The 25,378-nt window shown below is 39.6% G+C and overlaps 1 protein-coding gene and 1 pseudogene across 1 annotated transcript in view; both read left to right on the top strand.

The window, feature by feature from the left end:
* AVEN (apoptosis and caspase activation inhibitor) overlaps positions 1-25,378 on the top strand; it is a 173,588-nt gene that overhangs the window by 81,410 nt on the left and 66,800 nt on the right. The window lies entirely within an intron of this gene.
* On the top strand, positions 15,975-17,273 carry LOC114221419 (zinc phosphodiesterase ELAC protein 1 pseudogene; annotated as a pseudogene).

A 25,378-nucleotide genomic window follows, 5' to 3' on the forward strand; every position in this document is an offset into this window, starting at 1 on the left:
ACTCCGGCCTTTTGTATTTTTATTTTTGTTCATCTGCTGCTGTTTACATTCTGGGGGGTAGGGGGGAGCCCCCTCCCTCCCTTTCCCCCTTAAGCACAGAGGGGAGAGGGACCAGGGAAGTGGGCGCCTCCTCCCCTCCCACCCCACCCCATCATAGCCCCTCTTGCTCCCTCCCCATCCAGGGGCTGTGTATTATTGTGAGCGAATAAACAGAGAGACGCTAAAAAAAAAAAAATACGAATTATTACTGTTGAGGGGGCAACTCCGTGTGCTCTCATTCCGAGACATTACCCAAAATGGAACTCAACTGGTCTGGTGGATAAAATGTTAAAATTTGTACTAATAAATTTCTTTATAGTTACCTCAGCCATGAATTTTCTATCTTACTGGGTTGCATATTTTTATTTCACTGGACAGCTTTGGCTCGCTCCTGTTGCTATGGAGAGTCCATTCCTGCTATGCTAATAAGCACCTTAAGCATTATCTATATATTTGCTTTAGTGGAAGGGTATTTCTACCATTTTTACTTCAAGTTTTTTCTCTTTTAACAAAAGGACCTTTGGCTAATTGAATGTTTTTAAATTTACATTGACTTCTGTCCCTCATGTGAGTATTGTTCTCTGTGCTTACTCTTACAGGAACTCTGTCCAGAGAAACTGCGGTCTAGAAAAATCCCCACTCTTTCTCTACAGTTTAGCAGGTAATTGAGGAGAATTGCAGAAGTGGTCATTTCACTGCATAGATGATAGGTTCCCAGCACTGAACTAAGTGCAGGCAGTTTCTCTGATCTGCATGGGGGCAGGGATCATGGCTTAATTAATCTTGATACTCCCTTGAAGTCACCACAGTTCAGTTTGCTTGACAACTGTTGAAATGAGCAGAGGATGTGAGAGAAGTAGAAGGTTTGGTTCTGGGAGCCACGTTCAGAGCTGCATGGGACTTTGAGGCAACTTCATTCAGTACATGCCTGTGTGTGTTGAGTAAATATGGTAACACCAATTTTTACTTGCAGATTTGGGACAAATCAAGTGATTAAAAACATTTTTTTAAAAATTGTGGTAAAAACACACAACATGGAAGTTACCATCTTAACATTTTCAAGTGTGTAGTTGAGTAGTGTTAAATGTATTTATATTGTGATGAAACAGATCTCTAGAACTTTTTTGTCTTGCCCATCTGAAACTTTATACTCATTAAAAAAATACTTTCCTTTTCCCCCTTTCTCCAGCCCCTGGTAACCACAATTCTTCCTTCTGTTTCTGTGAACCTGACTACCCTGATACTCATATAAGAAGGATCGTACAGTATTTGTCTTTTGGTGGCTGGCTTATTTCACTTAACGTCCTCATGGTTCATCCACACAACATGTGACAGATTTCCTTCCTTTTTAAGAGGGACTAATATTCCATTGTGTGTATACATCACATTTTATATATCCATTCATTTCTCATGAACATGGGCATGCAAATATTTCTTCAAGATTCTGCTTTCAGTTCTTTTGGATATACACCCAGCAGTGGGATTGCTGGATCAGATGGTAGTTCTATTTTTAATTTTTTGGGGAACCTCTATACCATTTTCCATAGCAGTCAAAACATTTTACAATCCCACCAACAGAGCACAGGGGTTCCAATTTCTCCACATCCTCGCCAACACTAAATATTTTTATGTTAAAACAAATGCACTACGGTGCTGAATCTTACATCTTGAGTGAATTTTAAAGGGAAAACAGAAGACTTCAAGTAAATTTTGATTTTGTGGTAGATCCTCTGACAAAGAGAATCCTTTGGTGGAAGCATTTGAGAAGCCCTGAACTATAAAAGGAGTCTTCAGGATGATGCAGTTGAGAAGAATTCATGCACATACGTGAAGATAACCATCTTCCCAAAGCAGCATGTTACAAAGTGTAGAACTTTATTTATTTGAGAGAGAGAGAGAGAGAGAAAGTACAAGTGGGTGGGGTGGGGGGAAGGGAGAAACAGGCTTCCCGTTGAGCAGGGAGCCTGATGTGGGGGTGGGGGGAGGGGAACCGGAGCTGAAGGCAGATGCTTAAGGGTCTGAACCACCCAGGCCCCCCTACAACTTGATCTTGAAACACTTAGTACCATAGGCATTTAGTAAGGGAGTGAAGACTTCCTGAAAGTGATACATTTTGAAAGGGAGCTTGAAGGAGGATGGTAAATGTGAATCTGACAGCAAGAAGAATATGCATTAATGTAATGAAAAATGTGATCTCGGGCGCCTGGGTGGCTCAGTCGTTAAGTGTCTGCCTTCGGCTCAGGTCGTGATCCCAGGGTCTTGGGATCGAGTCCCGCCATCAGGCTTCCTGCCTGGCGGGGGGCCTGCTTCTCCTTCTCCCGCTCCCCCTGCTTGTGTTCCCTCTCTCGCTGTGTCTCTCTCTGTCAAATAAATAAATAAAATCTTTAAAAAAATGTGATCTCATAATTAAATAATCATGGAACTTGATTTTGGGAGCTAATAAAGAGTGCCCTCCTGTATCTAGTGATAGCTGTAAGTGGATGTAACTGAGTTTATTTCGTGAAGACAGGTTCAGTATTTTTATTGTGATTTTTCTCAAGATCTGACAGTAAGTCTTCAAATGCCATAATGATTTGTGTCTCAAAATTCCTAGAATGGATTTGGAAGACTACTTGATAAAAACACCATTTTGTTAGCTAGTCTCCTAGGACCAAGTGTTTTTGATGATGGTGATTTAGGGTAGGCTGTTTCTTTGTTCTCTTTTGACACGGCTAGAAGGAAGAACACTTACTGTCAAGAGGGCAAATGTTGCAAAACTGAAGTGTATAGATGGCTAACAAAGTTGTCTACTTTTTGCAAGTATTGCCCCATCTTGTGTGAATCTAAGTCAATCTTAATTCAAACGATGATTTATATTTTCAATAAGAATGCCAAGGAAAGTTTTATCTTGTTATATTTTTTAATGGGTTTGGATTTTCTTCTTTTGTACGGAATGACTTAAGACTTGTCCATTTTCAGTTTTTAAATCTCCCTTCTGGTGATTTAAATTATTCTCACTTTGGCTGTACTTTAGTTACCTTTCGTTTGAAAGTTGTTTTTTTTTTTTTAATGTAAACTGTGCAGTGACTAAAACTAAAACTAAAACAACTGGACAGGAGTGGATGTAAGATACATTCTGACAGGGTAATAGTGATTTATGTACTTGGACCAGAGAGCTGGTGATGATTTCTGTCTCACTTGATCATTTTCTTTGATTGGTAGGTTTCAGGTGCCTGTGTCAGAGGGAGAGGCTTACTGTTTAATTTTGAACAGTTGGATGTTGGAAAATTAATTTAGCATTTAGAACTTAGTAAATGATTCTCTGAGTGATATAGAATGTCAGAGGCAAAAAACAAAGCAAACAACATAACTCGGTTTCAGTTTAGTAGTGTGTGAATTAAATATTATGTTTAAGCAAGAACATTCCAAAGTGGCTTCCTTGGAGCATGAGTTTTATACAGTGTTAGTAGATATTCTGTGAAGAAATAGTTTTGTAGTTACCTGCGTTGAGAAACCCTAGAATAAACGATATAAATCAGATTGCTTTAGGGCTTCTCAGAGCCTTTAATATTTATATACACAACTAATGAATTGTTAAACATTACATCAGAAACTAATGATGTGCTATATGTTGGCTAACTGAACATAATAAAAAGACTTCCTAAAATCACACAAAAAAATTTATTTGCATGTTCATTGTGAATTACTCAGGAATGAGGTACAACAGGCAGCATTTCTGAAACATTTGTGGTATTCTTTTTTCTTAGAGCATCTTGCAGGGCTAATATTCTGTAGAATAAATTGTAGAAAGGATGTAAGGACCATCTGGCTGTGACATCTGTCACCCCACTGATCGCCAGGGTTGATTGGCTGATCTGGCTGGGTGGGTGTTGCCTTCCTCCCTCACCACTCCAGGTGCGTCCCTTCCAGACTGAAGTTTACCTTGGGACACTGAGCACTGGGGATGAGCTGTTCTACCAATCACTGACTTGCAGCATTGTATTTGCAAGTCAGAACATAGGGAGGAACTGAAAGGTTGATTGATAAGAGGAAAAATAAGACAAAGTTGTTTTGTTGAAATAGTCGGTATTATTTGATTTTGAAGAGGTCATAAGTGCCTTAATGTTTTTTTGAGCTTGTTAAAAGGAAACTGAGGTGCTGATATGTATTACCTGTTTAGTCCAAATTATTTCCAGTTCACTGTACCACATTTTCCCCATCTATAGAAAAGGGTTTATACATTGAATTTTAGAGCTTCCAGAACTTAAAAAAAAAAAAAAAAGATTTTACTTATTTGACAGAGCTAGAGAGAGCACAAGCAGGGGGAGCGGCAGGCAGAGGGAGGAGAGGGAGAAGCAGGCTCCCCATTGAGCAGGGAGTCTGATGTGGGACTCGATCCCAGGACCCTGGGATCATGACCTGAGCCGAAGGCAGACACTTAACCCACTGAGCCACCCAGGCGCCCTAGAGCTTCCAGAACTTTTAACAATCATTTCATCCTACTTTTAAGGATGAGAAAGCTAAAGAATAGGGATATTATGTTATTCAGTGAACAGCTAGTTTATGGCAGGGTTTAGATTAGAATTCAGGTTCCCTGATTCCTAGTTTAAAATTTTTTCCAATGCAGTTTGTACCTTTCCAGTGTGGCAGTAATCTCTGTCTCTTTCTCTCTCTGTATTGTAGCTTTGGAGTTTACCTCTCTAGGGGATTTTGTCTTTAGCATAGTTTCTTCAGTTGTACATGTTACTCCATAGTTGTCACTGATACTGATTTCTAGCCTGTGATCATGCCCCCGAAAATGATGGCATTTTAAACTCTGGCAATACATGAATTGTAATTGATTATTAGAATTGGACCAAATTCTGGTGACCACACTATAAATCCTGTGATACTTTAGAGAAGAAGAGAAAAGAGTGGAAGACTGCTGGGGAGGTTCGAGGGTTTAGTGACTGGCCAGTGATGGTGAGGTCACAAGCAGTAGCCATATCTGGTGCTGTGGGTTTGGCCAGCAATGTGATGTTTGTGCTTAGACATCAGGGCTTGTTTTAAGTTATAATTTTATCACTTACTCTGATTATGTAATTTACACATTCTCAGTTGTAAAAGACTGAACAGTATGGCACGTTGACTGATAAAGTGCTGCAAAGAGGTTCTGTATAAATATCTTGCAAGCACTTTTGATTTGTAGGAGTTGTAGAATTCTAGAACTAGATGTTAATTTTTTTTTTTTTTAAATAAGCTCTATGCCCAATGTGGGGCTTGAACTCACAGCCTTGAGATCAAGAGTTGTATGCCCATTGACTGAGCCAGCCAGGCACCCCCAGAGCTAGATGTTAATTTTTTGTTGGTTACATGTGTGAAAATATCTTCTACCTTAAAATGACCTATTTAAAAAACATTTTTTTTTATCTTGCGCAATTTAATAAAATCAAGCAAAATGGATCATAGACTTGAAAGTAAGAGCTACAACTATAACACTTCTGGGTAAAAACCAGAGAAAATCTTCGAGATCCTGAATTGTTTTATGGAAGGGACTCAAAATGAACAAAGGATAAAAGAAAAAAATAAAAAGTCCATCCTCATCTGTCTTAGTCCGGTCAGGCTGCTATAACAAAGCAGGTGGGCGGCTTAGAGCAATAGCACTTGATTTCTCCCAGTTCTGGAGGCTGGCTGGTGCACGGTCTGCTCTGTTGAGGGCTCTCTCCGAGGCCGCAGACCCCTGACTCCTCACTGGATCCTCATGTGGCCGAAAGAGAAATGGCTTATATTTTACTTGAGTCATGGTGTCTTTTGTGGAATACAACTTGTAAATTTTATAGTAACCAAATCACCAGCCTTTCCTTTGTTGTTTCTGGTATATTGCTTTAAGAAATCCTTCTTTTCTCCCAAGATCTTATGAATATGTTTACTTTCTTTTCTTTAAATTTCTCAATTTTCATATTTATTTAATTCACTTGATTTTTTAATTTTTTTTATATTTTAATAAAGTAGACATATGCATTAATCAGTTCGGGCTACCATAACAGAATATCATAGACTGGGTGGTTTAAACAACAAACCTAATTTCTCACAGTTCTGGAGTCTAGAAGTCCAAGATCAAGGTGCTAGCCGGCGTCGTAGGTTTTGGGTAAGCACTGTTTCCTTGGATTGCAGGCAGTCACCTTCTCTCTGTGTCTTCACATGGAGGGGTGGAGAACATGTGCCAGTTCTCTGGTGTCTCTTCTTATGGGGGTACTAATCCCATCATGGAGACCCTATGACTTCATCTAAATCTTATGACCTCCCAAAGACCCCATCTCCACACACTATCATATTGAGGGTTAGGGCTTCAACGTAGGAGTTTTAGAAGGATACAACTCAGTCCATAGCGGGATTTTATTTTACTTTCTTACCTATATGACTAACCAGTTGCCCCAGCATCATTAATTGAATTAGTTATCCTTTTCCCATGGATTTAGTAATGATATAAGGGTCTGTTTCTGAAGTCCTAATTTTTTTTTATTACTGCATTATCTTTAATTGCACTAATACCCCACTCTTAATTATTATAGTTATATAATATAGTTATGTAGTTATATAGTAAGTCTTAATATGTGAGAAAGCAAGACTTCCAATTTGTTATTCTTTAAAACTGTCTTGGCTGTTGTTGGCTGTTTCTCTACCATGTGAATTTTAGGAATAGTTTGTTAAACAATACACACACAGTAAAAAATAACTCGGAACTTAAGGATTTCGTTTGGATTTGCATTAAATTTACAAATGATGTGGGGACAACTGACTTCTTTATGATATTAAGTTTTCCTGTCCTTGATGATGGCACATTACTCCATTTATTTAGTTTTTTTATATTCTTGAATAAGATGTTACAACTTTTTTTCCATAAGAGGCTTTGACATACCTTAATGTGTTCATTCTTAGGTGATTTATAGTTTTGTTGATATGGTACATAAGATTTTTTGTCAATTATATTTTCTAGTCATCAGTGGAACCCACTGAATTCAGGAAACTCAGTGAACTCTCATTAATTCTTATAGTTTGCAGATACTTTTGCATTTCCCATGTAGTCAGCCAGGCTGTCCATATACAAGTCCCGTCTTGTTTCTTGCTATCTTACTTCTTGAACCATTGACTTCTTGTTCTTATCACATTGGCTTTTGCATGATGTTGAATAGAGGCAGGGATAGAGGGCATCCTTATTTGTTACTTTAGTGGGAATGATTCTAAAGTTTCTCCATTATATATAATGTTTGCTGTAGATTTCTGATAACTTAGTCATTTAAGAAAGTATATTCCCACTTTTTTTAAATTGTGCAAGTGCCTCATTTATGATTCTGTTTTCAGGAAATTAAATAGTTACTCTTTAACACATTTCCAGCCTGTAGTAATACAAAACTAAATGTGTGAAAACGTGATTCACTGAGAGTAGCTTTTTTAAAAAGTGAAATAATAAAGGAGTCTCTTAGTCTTAAACATTTATGGTACCTTATAGAAAATTTGGGAAATACTCAAACACATTAAAGGAAGTAAAAATCAGTCATTAGTCATATTCCCTCTATTTAAAAACTTTTCTTCTGTTCATATTTTATGAAGTAAGGAAGGCATTCCTCTATCTCTGCTTCCTGTTTGGTAACCACCAAACTGATTTGAATATATCGTTCCTATCTTTTTTCTCAGCAGACAGAAAGTGGACCAATTATTTATATATGCACATACACAACCTTAAAAAAATCCCCAAGATGGATTCTGCTATATATATATTGTAGCTTTTCTAATGTAGCAATATTTAATCAAAATCTTCCTAGATCTTATAGTAAGACTGCTTAGAATGCCCTTATATGAATTATACCATAATTCAGACATTCACCTATGATGGAGGTTATTTCCAGTTTTTGACTATCACAGTAATCGCCTGTGAACATATGTACATACATCCTCACCTACTTGTGTGAGCATTTTTGTGTGATAATTTCCTAGGAAAGGACTCAGACTATACCTCAGACTTTCAGTGTCTTGAAAATTATTTTAATTATTATTCGATTTTTAGAGAAAGAGCATGAGAGTGGGTGGGGGCAGAGAGAGAAGGGGGAGAATATTAAGTAGAGTCAGCACTGAGCGTGGATCCCTATGTGGGGCTCGATCTCATGACCCTGAGATCAGGACCTGAGCCGAAATCAAGAGTTGGATGCTAAACTGACCGAGCCACCCAGGCACCCCTCTCGAAAATTATTTTATGGCAACTTATGACAAAGTGCTTTCTTCACGTTAAGTGTTTCAGAACTTTCAGTTTGTAAATTTGTGGTTCAAAATAAGAGAAAATGTAGCCATCAGAAGCCAGTAATCATGTCTGTATGTCATTACCATGGAATCATAGCACTTCAGTGGGTTACATCACTTCTGAAAGTGGCTGTAGTGAACTTTGTTTCAGTTCCTTCTCTTTGCAGGTGAATGAGTTGAAAATCAGAAATACTTTCTGGGATTTGAGATAGGCATGATTATTTCTGAAGTAAATAATATTTGAGACCTATAATGGGCCAGGCACTGTACTCTCTGCTTTACATATGTGATTTTATTTAATTCTTACCTAGCCCTATTAAGTAGATATTCCCATTTACCCTTTACAGCTAAGGAAACTCAGGTTTAGGGTTTAGGTGAGTAATGTCCAGAGTTCCATAATCAGAAAATGGTAGAGCTGGAGTTTGGAACCTCATCTTTCTGATACCACAGCCCATGTCCTTTTCATGGAGTTACTTCCTTTCTGAGCTGTGTAACCAAGATGCTAGGTAAATACATCATATTCAGATCATTTCTCTAGTGTATTGATTTCACAATGCAAAGAGTTAAATATATCCATAATTTACCAGTTGGTCTTCCTCGTTAGTGTGGATGTTAATATGCCACTGAGAGTCTACTTAACAGAGGTTGCAGTGAAGGGAACCAGCTGACACTTGGTATTGCTCTGAATGGCAGTCCAAGGTTATTTTGGGATCGATCAATCCAAAAAACAAAACCAAACGAACCTGGAGATACTGACACCACCGCCCCCCCATGCCCTTTGCAAGTTCTTTTCCATTCCTTTGGGTTTCTAAAAGAACTGCTTGAAATATAGCTCCTGAAGATCTTTTTAATCATGTTATTTTAATGTCACTAGGTGTTTTTTGCTAATAGACTGAGCCTCAGCCATGACAAAAGAGGGATTTCTTTAGTAATGAAAATTCCTTTTCTTAAACCCATCTTTTATTATTATGGGTTTGTCCTCTCTTTTTGCTGAGACTGATTTTTAAGTATAAACATGTTTGATAACTGGGATCTAAGCTGGTTGATCTGTCTTAATAACTTGTGATCCAAGTCTTCATTGAAAGTGGAAATTGCTTATTAGCTGACTTGGTGTTTGCCTTTTTTTTTTTTTTAAATCAAATACCATTTTGAATGAGACTTCCCTGCTTTCTCTTTTGAATACTTCTAGAATCTTCTGGCATTGTGAGGGAATTTAAAGTTAAGAGTTAGATTTAAAGTTCTGTGTGGCCATAAAAGTATGTTGGCTATGTACATCTAATAGGATTGTACACTTACTGTATTCTACAATTTTTTTTTTTAAGAAAAGAGAAATCACCTCCTTAAGTATCTTAGCAAGTTTGGATCTTTGAGGTTATTTTGGAGATGGAGCTATTTGATTCCCCAAGAATAAAGATTTCCCCTTTCTTAGATGCCTTAACTCTAAAAGATACAGTGTTTTGACTACATAATTTAGTTGTAGTGAACTTCCTTTTGATTTTTTTTAGCTTTTAAAAAAGGACAGTTTCTTGTGGAGACCTTCATTGCAGCCAGCGTCCATGTAGGACGTAATCATGCTAGAAAGTGACTAGATTGTAGGCAATATCTCATCAGTGTTAATAACTGGAGAATGAGGTGAATCTGTGGGGGGAAAACAGTCATTTTAACAGATTGAACCTTACAGTTGAGAAGAAAGATTGATTTTTTTTATTGTACATTTTAGACTTGCCAGGTTTACAGCCATTTGATAGAGATATGGACAGCATGTTCTTTTGTGTCACAGTAATAACTGGCTTCCTCTATTGTAGCTCTCCATCTTGCTATGATTATTGATGTATGGAAGCCTTTGTTATCGGCCACTATACAGTTTTCATATGATGGCCTAAGGTTTCTCTGCATCTCCACACAAAGCTGGACAGATCACTCGGGTCGAACCATGTTTTCTCAGAGCTTTCCAACCTTGTTGCTGCTTCTGAAAGACCATTATACTCCAGGAGTGCGTAGAACAGAGAGAGACAAGGGCTGTCTTGGGAATATGTTCCACTCCTCTCCAGAGACACAGTGGTTGTATGTATGTATTTGATCTTTGTCCCCATTTCTAGTATAGAGCTCCTAAAAGCCTTAAAATTTCCTAAGTGCGAAGAACTGTAAAAGTATCTTTTATTATGTTAATAAGAGACTTTTGGACCACATTTCAGGATAGGGGCTGGTTGCCAGGAGAACCAACTATGTGATGTGAGGGTTGGGACTGACCTCTGGGGAGGGGAGAAGGCCTGGAGGTTGAATTGATTGCCAATGGCCATTGATTTAATCAATCATGCCTATATAGTGAAGCCTTCATAAAAACTCAAAAGGACAGGGTTTGGAGAGCTTCCTGGTTGGTGAATATGTGGAGATTTGGGGAGAGAGTCATGTTCAGAGAGCACAAAAGTTCTGTGCCCTTTCTATACCTTGCCCTACGCATCTCTTTTATCTTGCTATTCCTGTGTTATGTGCTTTGCAATAAACCAGTGATCCAGAGAGAAAAATGGTTTACTGAGTTCTGTGAGCTGTTCTAGCAAATTAATCTAACCTGAGTGGTGGGAGTGAGAGGGCATCCTGGGACCTCAAATTTATAGCCAGTCAGCCAGAAGCACAGGTGACAAGCTGGACTTGTGATTGACATCTGAAGTGGGACATAGTCTTGTGGGACTGAGCCCTTAACCTATGGAATCTGACGCCATCTCTGGGTAGACAGTGTCAGAGGTGAGTTGAACTGTAGGACACCCAGCTGGTGTCAGAAAATTGCTTGGTGCTATGAGGAAAAAACCCACACGTTAAAATTGGATGTCAGAATAATAGGTTGGGACTTGCTTAGAATAACCTTTGTGATTCTGGAGCTGCCAGGCTATGAGAAGGAACATGATTCTTCCACATTTTCCTTCGTCTCAAGCACTGATTCCCATGTTCTGTCTTGTAAAGGCAATTTTTGAGGCAGTGGCTTTCAAACTTTTTGAACAGGATCCAAGTAAAAAATAGTTTATTTAGCTACCCTTCCCCACACACACCAGAAATAAAACATTCATGAGATAAACCTTTTATTCACTATACGCAGTGTCTTTGATAGATTTTATTTATTTCATTTGAAAACACTGATACCCATTAAATTGATTTAACACACCGCTGATGTGTCAAGAGCTGCATTTTAAAAATAATTCTGAATTAAGGAGACTATCATTTGTCTTCATAATTGTATATTATTCCTTTTACAGTTTACCATCCTTACAGAAGAAATCTTCTAGAAATGTATACATTGTAATGTCAATGTGTATCAAGTTGTTGGGGAACTATGTCTTCTGTGCCCACACATGTAACTGACAAGATTACTGTAGGACTTCTCAACATGTGTATCCACTGGTAGAAATGGAGACTCCAAACTATTTTGTTGATTTGGAAATACAGTTAAAAGCTTGCCAAATTGGGTATGTCTTTTTTTTTTTTTAAGATTTTATTTATTTGACAGAGACACGGCGAGAGAGGGAACACAAGCAGGGGGAGTGGAAGAGGGAGAAGCAGGCTTCCCGCCAAGCAGGGAGCCCGATGCGGGGCTCGATCCCAGGACCCTGGGATAATGACCTGAGCCGAAGGCAGATGCCTAAGGACTAAGTCACCCAGGTGCCCCAGGTATATCTTAATAAGTAGTGTATATTACCAAAAGGACCAAAAGTTCTCAAAACTTGTTTTTATTCCTCAGATTTCTGCTCATTTGCATCAGTAGATGTAGCTTGTTTGTAACACCTAATGCTACTTTTAATGGTCTGCATCTTTACCTGGTAAGATGTACTTAACCAACTGGGCAGTTTTCTAGTTTTTACATGCTGGGACTGTGTTTAAAATAACTTTATAGGATGCTGAATAATGCTTCTCACTGTGACTTATTTCCCTGGGGATCAATGCCATCTCAGAATCAATCTTATCCAAGTGAGTATGAAGACTCTCTTTGGTTAGAGGGATTATTTTGTCTACTATGAGCTATTTTCTCTGTTGCAAATTAGCTATACTAACTGTGAGAAAGGGATCTTCTAACCAATTGGATTTTGTATTCTGCTTACTGTATGAATTCCAATGATCAAGCTCACTGTCTCTCTCTTTAAGATTTATTTACTTTAGAGACAGAAAGAGAGCACAATGGGGGGGGCAGAGGGAGAGGGAAAGAAGTGGACTCTCCACTGAGTGCAGGGCCTGAAACAGGGCTCCATCTTAGGACCCTGAGATCATGACCTGAGCTGAAACCAAGAGTCGGCTGCTTAACCAGCTGAGGCACCCAGGTGCCCCGATCAAGTTCTTTATTAAGAAAAGGAAGATGAAATTGAAAATATTTGAAATGAAATACTTAGTTTGGCTGTAACACTGTTTATATTAATGAATTTAGTGTGAAAATATTCAGCATAGTTTATTTTTGCAAATAAATAAAAGGGACCTTTTAAAAGGTCCCTTTAATTTGATGGTTATGTGCTGACTGAAATAACTGCAAAATAAACCCACACGGATGATCCTATATATAGAATTAATATTTAAATTTTTGAAAGTTTTAGAAAGCTGCCCCTATTTATTTATTTTTTTAAAGATTTTATTTATTTATTTGGCAGAGAGAGACACAGAGAGAGAGGGAACACAAGCAGGGGGAGTGGGAGAGGGAGAAGCAGGCTTCCTGCTGAGCAGAGAGCCCAATGTGGGGCTCAATCCCAGGACCCCGGGACCATGACCTGAGCCCAAGGCAGGTGCTTAACAACTGAGCCACCCAGGCACCCCAAAAGCTGCCTCTCTTTAAGTGAAGAGGGATAATGGTTTATGATTCAGACTATAGATAATGTACTCATTGTTTATACCATACCTGTCACTGGTAGTCATTCTGATAGAAAATCAACCTATGGGAAGTTGTAACTTCTTTTTATTCCTAAGGAGTAGGTGGTGTATGCACCTAACCCACAGGATTTACCTAGAGAAGAAAAGGGGATGTTCAAAAATCATGAAACCATGGTTCTCATGATTATCATGCAATCAGTCCTCAATATTTCTTAAATTATAACAGATTACTTTTCATTCAGAATTTCATATTTAATGTGATAATCTTAATTTTGGGTCCATAAGTGACTATTCCTATAGCATGTTACAGTTCGCAAGAAAATATGTGTAGGCTGTTTCATGTGAAAGGAAGAGGGAATATTTTGTTTACAGTCTTTGAGTAAAGATTGATGGATTGCAATTTATGCACATTTTATTCATGCTAACATTCTTTTGTAGAAAATCTCTTTATGTCTAGGACCTGACTTTTACTTGGCTTAATTAAACTGGGCTTCAAATTAGTTTTCAGTTAATCAGCTGTCTTTAAGAATTACTAAAGTGGGGGCGCCTGGGTGGCTCAGTCAGTTAAGCATCTGCCTTCAGCTCAGGTCATGATCCCAGGGTCCTGGGATTGAGTCCCTCATGGGGCTCCCTGCTCAGCAGGGGCGGGGAGCCTGCTTCTCCCTCTGCCTGCTGCTCCCCCTGCTCGTGCTCTCTCTCTCTGATAAATAAATAAATAAATAAATAAATAAATAAATAAATAAATAAATAAATAAATCTTAAAAAAAGAATTACTAAAGTGGTTCTTTGTTGGATGGACCCAAAATAGTACTAATGTCCTGCTGTACCTCCTTGTCTCGAGTGGCTGAGTGTCAAGATGCTATCCTGACTCGGATCTTTATTCCCCTAATAAAATCTTCTCGACTTTGGGACCTGGGTCTGCTTATTCAGAAAAGATGAGGAAACCACAGGCAGAAGGACAGAGACAGCTAGCAGAAGCTTATTTGTAAAATGACGGAAGGTATTCGTTCATTTTCTTCTATTGTCTTGAGGACTTCCTGCTCTATTAGGGCAGTTTTCTAATCTGTTCCTCAAGATGCTGGTGCATTTATGGGTTCCTTTGGTAGGTCTCAAGCAGGTGATTGATTTGCAGCACTTGGGAGGAGGGGACTGGATGGACGGTTGTTTTTTTAGCAGCAGTTCTGTCAGTTATAACGGAGCATATTTGTATTCATCAGTCTCTTATCATATACTTTTTATTCACTTCCCTAGTAGTTTAATGCCCTATGTTCCTATTTGTTCTGAATAAATTTCCCTTCTTAGATATGTGAAGATTAAACTGATTGGCTTCACTGTGGATTTAGGGACACTGTGTTTCCCATTTATCACCTGCTGCTAATCTTTAGCAGTAAAATTGAATTGACATTTGTTAAAGGGTGTTTTGATCTATCTTTGAAAAGGGTAGTAAAGAGTAATTAGTCACAGTAATGGCTTTTTGTTTTTCATTTTGTGTGCAAATTTAGGTTGCTGAAACATTCTAATTTTGTAATGGTGGTAGAGAATTCTTTCTTTAGTTTCATGGTTTGTTTAACAATTAAAAATCTGATGAATCCTTGAAGCATTTATAAATTTAGCAGCCTTGAAAACCGGCCTCCTTTCCATTGGTAGCTCCCAAGGCCGGCACCAGCTCTAGTCCTACACAGCGCTTTTCTATTTTTCCTTTGACCCAGAGGTTGGCCTCAGTCCTGTCAGTAGACAGACCGTCTAGCTCTGAGGTTTGGGCCACTCACCTGAAATCATTGCTCATGATACCAAGTCAGGGCATTGGCATGGTGACTTGCGACTCCCTGGACGACCAGGATTAACGTTTCTGTGCCTCAGTGACTAATAGTCAACGTAAAGACCTGGGAGGGAATAAAATGTGTGTGGGAAGCAGAATGTGTCAAAGGACGAGTAAGACCCAGGGTGCTAGGCTGATAAAACATGCACATTTATATGCTGATCATGAATGATTATTCTGGGTCAGATATCCCATTGTCCATCTCCATGGTTCTAAAACCCTACCAAGAGCAAGGTTTCTCTCTTCCCCAACCGGTTGCTTCTTGGAGAGTGCTCTGCCTGCTTTACTGTTCCCCATCATTTGGCCTCGAACTCCTGGACTGTTGATTACATGCACTCTTCAGCCTAGATTTGCTGGCTGCAGTAGTCCGTGCCTCAGAGTCTCTCAGGGCCACCTTCCCTGCCAGCTGGACAGCCCTGCCTTCCTCAGCTTGATCTCCCACTTGACCCTTGCTGTCCGTGTTTCTGTTGTCAAACTTAGGAACGTCGCTCAAGTTTCTTTCATCATAGGAGCCGTAAGATTTCTGAGCTTTCACGTTTTTTTTTTTAATTTTATTGTATTATGTTATGTTAGTCACCATACATTACATCATTAGTTTTTGATGTAGTGTTCCATGATTCATTGTTTGTGTATAACACCCAGTGCTTCATTCAATACGTGCCCTCTTTAATACCCATCACCAGGCTAACCCATCCCCCCACCCACCTCCCCTCTAGAACCCTCAGTTTGTTTCTCAGAGTCCATCATCTTTCATGGTTTGTCTCCCCCTCCGATTTCCCCCCTTTCATTTTCCCCTTCCTACTTTTTTTTTTAACATATCATGTATTATTTGTTTCAGAGGTATAGGTCTGTGATTCATCAGTCTGACACGCTTTCACGTTTTCTTGTGTAGAGGCTCATCTTTGAATTGACAACACTCAGTAACCAGTTTGTTCTTGTTGTAGGGGTGGTGGCTTATCGTGAGTTTTATGGAATATTCTTTAATAGTGGTACTGCTGCGGGACGGCTGGGCCTTGCTGCGGGCCTGCGCCTCCCTCGGCTCCTGCCGCGGGCCTTGGGGAGTGGGGTGGAAGATGTCTATGGATGTGACATTTCTGGGTACGGGTGCAGCATACCCATCCCCAACCCGGGGTGCCTCTGCTCTGGTCCTTCGGTGTGAGGGCGAGTGCTGGCTCTTTGACTGTGGGGAGGGGACTCAGACACAGCTTATGAAAAGCCAGCTTAAAGCAGGGAGAATTACCAAGATCTTCATCACACATCTTCATGGAGACCATTTCTTTGGCCTTCCTGGCCTCCTCTGCACAATCAGCCTGCAGAGTGGCTCTGTGGTCACCAAACAGCCTATTGAAATCTATGGCCCTGCTGGGCTTCGAGACTTTATCTGGAGAACCATGGAACTCTCTCACACAGAGTTGGTCTTCCCCTATGTGGTCCACGAGCTGGTGCCTACAGCAGATCAGTGTCCTACAGAAGAACTAAAAGAATTTATGCACGTGAATAAAACAGACAGCCATCCCAAAGAGGGACAAGGAAGAACTATCCTTTTAGACTCAGAAGAAAACTCATACCTTCTGGTTGATGACGAACAGTTTGTTGTAAAAGCATTTCGCCTCTTTCACCGAATTCCCTCCTTTGGGTTTTCAGTTGTGGAGAAGAAATGCCCAGGTAAACTCAATGCACAGAAACTAAAAGACCTCGGTGTGCCACCAGGTCCTGCCTATGGGAAGCTGAAAAATGGAATTTCTGTTGTTCTGGAAAATGGAGTTACAGTTTCTCCCCAAGATGTCTTAAAAAAGCCTATTGTTGGAAGAAAAATCTGCATTTTGGGTGACTGTTCTGGGGTTGTGGGTGATGGAGGAGTGAAGCTGTGTTTTGAAGCAGACCTGTTGATCCATGAAGCAACCCTAGATGATGGTCAGATGGACAAAGCAAAGGAGCATGGCCACAGCACACCACAGATGGCAGCTGCATTTGCCAAGCTGTGCCAAGCAAAGAGGCTAGTTCTGACTCACTTCAGTCAGAGGTACAAGCCGGTTGCCTTGGCCAGAGAAGGAGAAACAGATGGGATCGTAGAACTAAAAAAGCAAGCTGAATCGGTGTTAGATCTCCAAGAAGTGACTCTAGCAGAAGACTTTATGGTGATTGGCATTCCAATCAAGAAATGAACCCAGTATTCCAGAATGCATCCTCACATGTCTGTGAACATGTTCCTGAACCAACAGTCAAGTTGGTTGTGGTGGTGGTGGTGGTGGTTGTGGTTGTGGTTTTGGTCTAAGATTATTTGGGTCCTAATAATCCTCAACAGGATAGAGCTGCATTGCTGGACTGAGTCAGCAGTGAGAGGGAGCAAGCTTTTTGATAATAAATCATTTTAAAAAGAAAGAAAACAGCATCCTTCTTAAAGTCCAAATTTGACAACATGATAGACTATTCAGGTATACTTTCTGTTGTGCGGCGGCTGCCTCACATATAAGGCAGCACCCCCACAAAGTCCTGGGCTTGCTTCTGCCCGTTCTATTGCTGTTGCTGGCAGGTACATAGGCTCAGCCTTCCTGGCTAAAAGTGGTGTTTTAGCAGTTTGTTGAATCTGTTCATGTTATTAACAGAATAGAGAAAAATGTAATGAGACATTATACATGCAGGATTGAAGCTAGCATATTAAATCTTGATTTGTTTGCTGGAATACTGAATGCAGGGTCAAGGTAGGTGTTTATCCTTCAATTAATGCCTTTTTGGAACTTTCTGGTTCTAAACCTGTGGGTCTCAGCTAGGGGTGATACCATTCCCATAGAAATTATGGGGATGTTTCTTGTCAAAATGACTGGGAGGGGGTGCTGGATAAGAGTACTATTAGAATTTAGTCAGTAGGGGATGCTAGATCCTACAAAGTTGGGGTCAGTCCTGTACAGTGAAAAATGATCTCACCCCAAAATGCAGATTGTAGGCCTATTGAAATACACAGCAAAGTTAAAAATTATACTCCCAATGGGAATATACTTTATCAAAATTAGTGACATGAATTGAACTGGTTAAGTCAAATTCTTTTTTTTTTTTTTAAAGATTTTTATTTATTTATTTATTTGAGACAGAATGAGAGAGAGAGAGAGCACGTGAGACGGGGGAGGGTCAGAGGGAGAAGCAGGCTCCCTGCTCAGCAGGGAGCCCGATGCGGGACTCGAACCAGGGACTCCTGGATCATGACCTGAGCTGAAGGCAGTCGCTTAACCAACTGAGCCACCCAGGCGCCCTGGTTAAGTCAAATTATTGAAACAAACATTAGAGAACTAGCTAAGTGAAGATGTTGGGATTGTAATATCATATCAAATATTTGACAGAAATGAGCCATGAACTGTAACTTATGAATCTGGAGGTAAAGAAATGATATCTATTAAACTGGGGTTTAATTAAAAAAAAAATAGTGGTACTGCTGCATTATTGAACAGAAAGAACTTTCATTTTGATGAAGTATTGGAGAGAACGGAATCCTGAGGCTAGAGTTTTACTTGGTTGATGGTTGGAAGGGTTTTGCATGGATTCGCTTCTGCTTTCAACATTTCAGACCTTGTTTCTTCTCCACTACCCACAAACGTCTTCACCAGGTCTGGCAGGATGCACAGTGAGAGCTCCAGCCCTGTATATTTGTGTCCTGATGCGGAGTGATTTGGTCCAATAGGGCTATTCCTAAAAGTTCTTCCTATACCAGGACAGCTGGCATGACAGAGTGATTGCAAACCATGAACATATGTCCCACCAAACCCAAACTAACCATGTCTCCAACACAACCTCCCTTTACCTAGATCTCCCAAAGGCCCACCAGAGCTACCTCATAGAAGGGAAAGTGTGAAGTCCAAGTGGAAAGAGTGCTCTTAACAGATTGCAGTTAAAATATCTTTTGCAAGTTCTACAAAACCATATGACCTTGTGAATATATCGCTAGGCCTCCTAGGGCCTTGGAAGAAGCTTGTGCAAGAGACGAGACCTGAGTGTTAAATTTCATTTGCTTCATAAACCTTCTCAGATTATTTCTTATCTTCTGTGGTAGAAAAAGATCTGTGTCCTATCTGAATATGGTTAGGAGAAGTGCCTGGAAGCAACTTCTCCAATACTCAGTATGGATGTCTTTTGTTTTCCCAATTGTAGGAAAGCTGTGAAAAAGCTTCATAGAAGAGAAGTTAAAATGAAAGGAAGCTAAAATGAAAGCTAAAACAATAAATAGGGTTCCTAAGAAAACACGAGAGTTCAGACTAGTTAGCCAGGGAGAGGACAGGTTTTGAAAACTACTTAATTTTACTGGGTTTTCTAGATTCCAGGGAGTACTTCTTTCCACATTTTAAACATTTTTGGTCAGTATGTGCCTCACAGATGTATATAGGCGATGTTGCAGTGTTTCCCCCTTCCTTCCACCTGAAAAGTTATTTTAAAACTGATGATACCAGGGGCCGCTGGGTGGCTCAGTTGTTAAGCATCTGCCTTTGGCTCAGGTCATGATCCCAGGGTCCTGGGATTGAGGCCCCGCATCAGGCTCCCTGCTCAGCAGGGAGTCTGCTTCTCCCTCTCCCACCGCCCCTGCTTGTGTTCCCTCTCTAGCTGTGTCTCTCTCTGTCAAATAAACAAATAAAATCTTAAAAAAAAAAACCAAAAAACAACTGATGATACCAGGCACCTGAGTGGCTCAGTCGGTCAAGGGTCCGACTTGACATCAGCACAGGTCATGGTCTCAGGGTCGTGAGTTTGAGCCCTGAGTCTGGCACTGCACTCAGCGGGGAGTCTGCTTGAGGATACTCCATCTGCCCCTACCCTGCTCACATGTACTCTTTCTCTCTCTAAATCTTAAAAAAATGGATGATACAGATGACAGTGGGGTCTTACACATAAGACTACAGAAGACTGTTGCCCACTATCTTCATTTCCTAAGAAAGGAATAATTAAGAGAAAATGGGTTAGATAGTACAGGGGAGTTTGAGATCTAAAGAATACTTTCTTAATGATCATATTAGAACAGTGCACCAAAAGAGGTATAGAATTTCAGTCTCTGAAGCTTTATAAAATATAATTAAGAGCTTTTCGTTTCAAATAAGTTAGGAGTTGAGTTCTAGCCATGGTTTGGAATTCTTCCTTTCACTTAAGAAAGACTCAGCATATAAGTGAACTTTGCTATAGTACCTTGTTAGATAAAAATCTCCTTAATTGTGTACCTCATTCACTGTAGTCTTACTAGTTCTATTATTCAGCCCTCACCCCGTGCATGTGTACGGACAGTACTTTTAAGTATCTTGTGCAGTTAACCCCTGTTAACCTCCATGTCTATATTAAAAGCACTGCCTTCTGACCTGATAGGCCCAGAACTGGTATAGCGCTGCCCCCCACTGACTGGAACCCGGGGGAAATTAATGACCATGGAACAGTCCCATTCTTCTACCACAGTGTCCTACATGGGCATCAAAGACTTTGTTGTGTTGGGATCCTGTGAGCAGCCCGGGGTTTGTTGTAAAGAAAGCAAGAGATCACATGGGCCATTTGGGGCAGACACTGCCAGCACCAATTAATCATTTGTTCTTCCAAGACTTTGCAGAAATGATATTGCTAGGATGAGATGGAGTGGTACTTTTTCTGGTAATTGATTGAGGGGATCACCAGGAGGAAGGTCCAAGAGACTTGTGTGAAGTCATCATTGAGTTGCTTTATAAATGAGAAGATATGTAAAAGTTAACATAGTTGACACAGTTTAATGAAGAATGAGATTCAATTCTAATTTTGACTTGAATAATTATTTTTAAAACAAAGTTTTTACCACATAAGGATGTTTGTAGATAAGGCAAAAGGAATTTTAAAAATACATTTAACTACAATCAGTTACATAATGTATGTTGCAAATATAATTTTTAGTTTAAAAAATAGAATTGCATGATTTTTGTATTTAATTCAGAGTAGGAACCAAATTTTTTCAATTATTTATTACCTACTTCCTTCTTCAAATAATGTCAATAATCCATAACAGTGGAATGTTTTACAAGAGAAGCAGGAGTGTGTTCTGAATGCTTTACACCTGTATAACTTTAATGTTTCAAAATGCTTTGAAAAATTCCATGAGCATACAAGACAGTCATAGCAAAGCATTTACAATGATGTGCCATGAAAAACATAATTTGAGATATGATTGAATGTAAGTGGGCATGTACAAATACTTTTTTTTTTGGTTATTGAAAGATTCTCAAGGAATCCACTAAACTCTGCAGACTTAATCCTAGACAGTGAGATGTGAGGTGTTTCCAAGATGCAGAAAGTTCTGCAGGACCTCACTGATCTTATGAGTTATGTTAGATCTAACAGCCTCCTATTGACTACCTAATAATCACGTGCAGTTCTCTAAGGTTTGAAAATTACCCAGTCCCCTACTGGATGTGGAGCTGGCCATCCAACCCAGATTCCCACACTAGTCTTGCATTTCTCTCAAACTTGGTGTCATATTTTCATGATCACTTTAAAACTTCTCTGTATTTTCACTTGGCTGTTTTCCCTTACTTGGAAGCACTGCCCTGTGAACCCTTTTTCCACCTGTCTAAATTGTACCTCATTTCAACTTATTTATGCTCAGTATATGCTGCTTTATGTTATTGAGCAGCTTTTTGTTACTTTTTGGAGAATGGGGGCCAGACCAATCTCTGGTTCTCTGAATACACTTTAGGCATTCAGTAAATGGTTAGTGGACGTGGGGAGGGTCTGCATCACAGGGGGACAGATTACCACTTGAAGGTCAAATCTGGCCCATTGCCTGCTTTTGTAAATAAAGTTTTATTGGAACACAGCCACACCCATTTATTTACTTATTGCCTGTGAGTGTTTTTGTACTATAATAGTGAGTTGAGAAGTCACAGCAGAGACCAGGTGACCCACAAAGCCTAAAATATTTATTGGTCAGCCCTTTACCTAAAAAGATTTTCCTATCTCTGCTCTACATCTGTAACGTTGCAGGCTCTCACAATTGCATGTCTTAGAATTTGGAAGTCACAGACAAAATCAATTAATATGCCTAGGTGAAGTAACTGTGATTACTCTTCATTAATGCATCTGCTTGACTATTGTAAGGTTACATATAATTATCATTAACATTATGGAAGTTAAACACATGTTTCAGGGATAGAATAAATTTCCAAGTACTCATTCCTTCAATTGGTAAAACAATGTTTGACTAAATTTTACATTACTAATTCTTTTTTCTGCCTAATAAGGTTGTTTCATTGAAATGGAACAAAGCATAGTAATTACCAAGCTTATATTCCCTTCTTTTTAGCTTATCTTTTTTTAATGTATTTGCCTTAATCTTGTAAAAACATTCTAATTATAGGATAAAATTCGCATCCTTAAAGTATATGTTCTTAGGTTAACTCAGAAAGCATCAGATTTATTTAAATTAATATTTATTAAACATATATGATACTGATTAACATACCTAGAAAGCAGATATAAATTCAACATTCATTCATTCCTAACAAAACTTTGAGCTTTTTACAGAGAATTGAGTGTCTTAAGGATCTAGTCACAGAACAACAAAACAACGAATTAAAGTATCAGAAGTAAAGCAGAAACACATTTCATGAAATAAGCAGTTCAGAAGAGGTCTCTGAGATAACACAGAGGATAAGACTTTTAAATCAGATTCCCAAGAATCCAATCTTATGCCACATCAGCCTTTACAATAATGTTCAAGGACACAAATTGTCCTGAGACACCACAAAACGTGGTGAGGACAGGACTGTGGTCGCACTCCCCGGGTCCTCTCTGGCTGCATTAGGATGCTCTGGCCCAGGTTGAGGTATAAGGTCTCTAAGCAATGCCTGTGGTACGTTAGGATACTGCTCCCATTAGGAAGCATTTCCATTTTGTATCCTGAGGGCTAAACACAATTAATGTGACCTATTTTCCAAGGGGCTATACTCAATAAAATCAAAGAGTCCAGATTTGTTAACCCATCAGTAAATCTAGACAGATTAGGTTCATCCTGCTAAAATGATTCCATAGATAAGGACTCTCCTGCTACTAAATACCTTCAGATTTTTTTTGTCAAGAGATCTGACACTGGTTGTTTACAAGGAGCATTGACCAACTTAATTGACCATTTTCTTTCCTAGGAACATTTCCACACCCCAGTCCCTTCCACTTTGAAAGGAAGAATATGAATTGTAGGCTTGCTGCTACCCGTTTCTTCCAGTCTCTCTCTCCCTAGCCTTACCCCCCTCCCTGCAGGTCTCTGAGATCTGAGATGTGCCCTCTCTCCATACAAATTCCTTTGCTGTGGAAGGCATAAAAGACCTGAGGGGGGGGGGGGCAGACAATACAACCATGTCAGTTAGCATGTGCCCCGAGTTTTTCTTCTGTTCTTTTTTCCTAGTGTTTATTGAGATTTGTGGATGTGCTTAAATTGAGTGGGAGTCTTGTACCTATATTTTCGGAATAGGGAGAGAAGTGTTTAAGTGAATCTTTCTGACTTTCAGTCCTTATCATGTCATTGCTTTGTCAGTATTCCTGTTGCCATTCCATGGGATGTAGTTTCAATATCTTATCCCTCCATCTCAAGGCAATGCACAGTCTGGTCCCAACTTACCTTTCCAACTCCCTTGGCTTCCATTTTCCTAAAGAATCCTCCTTGCCAACTACGTGGAACCACGTCTGCCCCCAACAGGTCTCTCATTCCTGTGCCTTTTGCTGACCTCCTTCTTGCTCTTCTCATCTGACCTACCTGAATGCAACTCCTCTCTCAACTCCAAATTGCATCTTACCTGTTCTTCCACTATCCGTTTAGAGCAGGCTCATTTTGAAATATTTTTATGTATAACTGACGCACAGCATTACGTTACTTTCAGGTGTGCAACATAGTCATTCACCAGCTCTGCCTGTTAGGCTGCGCTCACCACTGGTGTGGCTCCCCTCTGTCACCATGCTGTGTTATTACAAAACCATTGATACGTTCTCTGTGCTGTACCTTTCACCCCTGTGACTGACTTATTCCATAACTGGAGGCCTAGTAGACTTTTCTGAAATACTTGTAGTTAGTGTCTGTGTTTGTCACCTGGAACTTGCTGGTCTCTTTCTCCACTTAGATTGTGAGCCTCTAAAGGATGGGCACTGTCTTAGGTACAGTACTGCCACTTGAGTTTGCCTCTGCTGGGAGTTGATCCCTGTGTTGAGAGAGTACAAGAATAATATAATAATAATAATAATAATAATAATAATAATAATGGCAGGGCCATATTTTTCAAGTTGGTGAGATTCTTGTTTTCTGTATTTGTCTTTGTTTTTAAAATCAGACCTATAATCCTGTGTGAAGCTAGCACTCAGCAGCACAGTGGATAAGGGTGAGGACTCTGTGGCCAGTATAGACCCCTGGGGGCACCAGGCTCGCATGTATCTGACCTTCAGCAAGTCACGTGATCTATTCCTCAGTTTCCTCATCTGTAAAGTGGGGTAATAGTCATATTTACTGAGTGTGGTGAAGTATGTAGAACAGTGTCTGGCACATAGTAGAGCTGCTGCTTTTTGCTGTTGTTGTTGAGGCATGAAAAGTAAAAGCCAACAGTTTTTCTTTAAATGTTCTAAAGTAAAAGTCAGTCTGAAAGAGGTTGTTAAGTTGCCTGGGGAAGCTAGCTATGTCCTTAAGAGATGTTGACTATTTGAGGATGAATTCTTGGAGGAATTCATGCTCCCTAAATCTAGGAAATCTTAGGGTACACTGATTTCCAAATCAGCCACATTTTCTCTCACGGAGATCCTGTCTGACTAAGACAAGTTTTCCCTCCCATTAAGCTATCAGCCCAGAGGTGATAATGAGGGAAATCGCTGATGCTAGAATAGCTCCTGAAATAATAACGAACAACATCAAAAGAAGTGTAAGTCCAAAGTAAGATGCTCTGGGCTTTTTTTCTCTTTTTTTTAATCTGAGAAAAGACGTGGTGTAGAGAGTGAGAGACATGTGGATAATGGATCCACATTCACTTAGGTAATGAGACTTGGTAAGGGAGGAGACTGTCTCAGAGCTGATAAAATGTAGTTATCATTCTGTAAACTTCTAAGAATTCAATGGCAATCACTTCATAAATACAGAACATGGTAAGGAGGATGAGAGACATAGGTGCTACCAGGTCAGTTAATTCATTGAGATTTTTCTGATTAGGCTTTTAAGCCAGATTTTGAAACTGATTGTTAGGAATAGAAATGCCTATTAACTAGTGAGATTGAATGTTATTTTTGTGTACTTATCAAAAGAACACAGATTAAAATGGTTAAAATTAAAATACCGTTTTCCTATTAAATCAATAAATAGAGATGAGAAGATAATGTTCAATATTGAAGGAGGTACAGTGTGAGAGGCACTCCGATAATGTGATTAGTGGCAATGTAAATTGATAGAACTTTTAGTTAAAGCATTTT

Source organism: Eumetopias jubatus, unplaced genomic scaffold (assembly GCF_037043125.1).
Source record: "Eumetopias jubatus isolate StellerSeaLion01/CBP00866 unplaced genomic scaffold, mEumJub1_p1.0 scaffold_7, whole genome shotgun sequence".
NCBI classification, from domain to species: Eukaryota; Metazoa; Chordata; class Mammalia; order Carnivora; family Otariidae; genus Eumetopias; species Eumetopias jubatus.